This window comes from Odocoileus virginianus, chromosome 6 (genome assembly GCF_023699985.2).
Source record: "Odocoileus virginianus isolate 20LAN1187 ecotype Illinois chromosome 6, Ovbor_1.2, whole genome shotgun sequence".
In the NCBI taxonomy this organism is placed as follows: Eukaryota; Metazoa; Chordata; class Mammalia; order Artiodactyla; family Cervidae; genus Odocoileus; species Odocoileus virginianus.
Genome location: NC_069679.1, coordinates 40,832,314 through 40,835,630, shown reverse-complemented (window position 1 = coordinate 40,835,630; position 3,317 = coordinate 40,832,314). Strand labels below are relative to the sequence as shown.

Genomic DNA, 3,317 nt, shown 5'->3' with positions numbered 1-3,317 from the left:
TTGAAATGTAAAGAGCATTCCCCTAGAATGGGAAATTAAGCAAGGATATCTTTTTTTTATTTTTATTAGTTGGAGGCTAATTACTTTACAATATTGTAGTGGTTTTTGACATACATTGACATGAATTAGCCATGGATTTACATGTGTTCCCTATCCCAATCCCCCCTCCCACCTCCCTCCCCATCCCATCCCTCTGGGTCTTCCCAGTGCACCAGCCCTGAGCACTTGCCTCATGCATCCAACCTGGGCTGGTGATCTGCTTCACCCTTGATAGTATACTTGTTTCAATGCTGTTCTCTCAGAACATCCCACCCTCGCTTTCTCCCACAGAGTCCAAAAGTCTGTTCTGTACATCTGTGTCTCTTTTTCTGTTTTGCATATAGGGTTATCGTTGCCATCTTTCTAAATTCCATATATATTCGTTAGTATACTGTATTGGTCTTTATCTTTCTGGCTTACTTCACTCTGTATAATGGGCTCCAGTTTCATCCATCTCATTAGAACTGATTCAAATGAATTCTTTTTAAAGGCTGAGTAATATTCCATGGTGTATATGTACCACAGCTTCCTTATCCATTCGTCTGCTGATGGGTATCTAGGTTGCTTCCATGTCTTGGCTATTATAAACAGTGCTGCGATGAACATTGGGGTGTACGTGTCTCTTTCAGATCTGGTTTCCTCAGTGTGTATGCCCAGGAGTGGGATTGCTGGGTCATATGACAGTTCTATTTCCAGTTTTTTAAGAAATCTCCAGACTGTTCTCCATAGTGACTGTACTAGTTTGCATTCCCACCAACAGTGTAAGAGGGTTCCCTTTTCTCCACACCCTCTCCAGTATTTATTGCTTGTAGACTTTTGAATAGCAGCCATTCTGACTGGCGTGTAAAACCTCATTGAGGTTTTGATTTTTTTCCCAGTTTAAATGTCATTTTTATTATAAACTAAGTTGTTATTTACACCTGGCTTTGTGTTTGGTCATTGGTTAAGAATTCCATATTCCAAGAAAATTTAGCACATAACATTCAACACTGGAAAATGAATTCCGCACACCCCCCCCACCAAAATTCCAAGAGACTTTTAAGAAACATGTAGAGAAAGCCCAGATACACAAAATTTTAAATGATAAAGGAGAAATAACCACAAAAATATGGAATGCTTCACGAATTTGCGTGTCATCTTTGCGCAGGGGCCATGCTAATCTTCTCTGTATCGTTCCAATTTTAGTATTTGTGCTGCCGAAGCTAGCACTGAGGTTTTGATTTTAAGCAAGGCTATCTTAACTTTTATTTGTCACTGTGCTGGTTTTAGCGAATATAATAAGGAAAGAAAAGAAATCACAAGGAAGGATTGGGAAGAAAAAAATTATCCTTTATTCACAGATGATATAGTTTTGTATACAAAAGTCTAAAAACATCAAAAGATAATTTCAGAATTATTAAGCAAATTTAGAAAGGTCATTAGATCCAAGAAAAACCCTGCTCTTTTTATGTCAGAATAAACAAATAGAATATGAAAAGTTTAAGTGACCCCATTATACTGGTATCAAAAAACTCAAAACTTCAGAGAAATAAAAATAAAAAACCTAGTCCTACATGACTACCAACCCAAAAGAATGGTTATAACAAAAAAGTCAAATGATACAAAACAGTAGCAAAAATGTGGGGTAACAGTAACTCTCCTACACAGTTGGTAGGAGGGCAAATTAGTGCAACTACTTTGGGAAACTGTTTGGCACTATCTAGTACAGTTGAACATATATGTACTCTATGACCCAGTATTACCACTTCTGGACATATATCCAATATAATGTATACATGAGTTCATAAAAATGTGTAATATTGCTTACTATAACACTCACAATGTCCAAATATTAGACAGACCATAAGTGCGCACCAACATTATTTTCATATAATAAGCACCACACAAAAACAAGAAGGAATGACATTTAAGTACATCAACAACAGGGATAAACTTCACAAACAGAATGCTGAACAATAACAGAAAGCCAGGTACAACAGAGAACACGCTAAATAGTTACCTTTACAGTCGGTCCTCTATGTCTGTGGGTTTTGCATTGACAGAGTCAGCCGACTACGTACTGAACATGAGGACATAAGAGGCTGACTGTAAGGGATTTAAGCATCTCCTTATTTTGGTTTCTATGGGGGTCCTAGAACAAACTGAGAGACAACTATATACAAAATTTAAAAAGATATTGAACTTATCTATAAGTTTTACAAGTCAGACTAATGGTTACATTTGGTAGAAAGTAGTAAGTGGGACTTCCAGGTGACGGTAAAATTCTATTTCTAGATCTAAGTGCTGGTTGCAGAGATCTGTTCACTTATCAAACTTTTTACCATGAGTTCTGCATATTTTTGCATATAATTATATTTCAATTAAAAACTTTTTAGAAATGAAAAGAAAAGGTGGAGCCTAAGAAACTGGGAGGTGAAAGGGGATGATACAGGTAAAAAGGAAGGAGGAAACAATGTTTGCATCTTAAAAAGTGGAGAGTCAACAGATATTCATGGAACAAATAATGTAGGCTTAACTATTTTGAGGTTACAAAGGTGATGAACAGAGAAACCAAGACTAGTGTCAAAACTATAAAATGAGGATGTGTGGCAGGATGGGGATGAAGTAATGAACTAAATCTTCATTTGTGATAGCAGTAAATTAATGGACAATCCCAAAACCAGAGAAAGAAACTAGGTACTTTAAAACAACAACTATTTGTTATTTCTCATAATTCTGTGGATTTGCTGGGCCCTTCCTCTACTGATTGTGCTTGGGCTCACCCATGGGCTTCATTCTCCCAGAAAGATGGTTGGGCTGGGCTGGATAGTCCAGTCCAAGGCGGCCTTACTTGCACATCTTGCTGTTAATGACGGCTGTCAACTAGGATACTTCAGTTCACCCCTATAGCCTAGATTGGCTTCCCTAAATGACTATCTCAGTACAGAATTTATCCAAAAGGCCAAAAGTGGAAACTGCAAGACCTATTAAAAACTCAGATTTTGCAAAAACATCACTTCTGTCTTAGGCTATTAAACAAAGAATGTACCAGGACCAACCCAGATTCAAGAGGTGGGGGAAAAGACTTTACCTCTTGATGGAAGAAGTTGCAAAGTCATATTGTAAAGGGATGAACATAACGGGAAGAGGAACTTGTGGCCACATTTACAATCTACTACCATCTTCCCTCTGTTCACAATTATTTACATTTCCCTCTCATGCAGAAGAACAAAAACAAAGTTCAAATTGACTGTTTCTGCGAAGTATAATAGGGGATAAGGAAGAACAGGGGACTTTTT

General features: G+C 37.4%; 1 non-coding gene across 1 annotated transcript; it reads right to left on the bottom strand.

Moving 5' to 3' along the window:
• Positions 1-1,141: 1,141 nt before the first annotated feature.
• Positions 1,142-1,248, bottom strand: LOC139035718 (U6 spliceosomal RNA). The gene has a single exon (XR_011488435.1). It is a non-coding gene; the product is annotated as a U6 spliceosomal RNA (small nuclear RNA).
• Between the last annotated feature and the right edge of the window lie 2,069 nt (positions 1,249-3,317).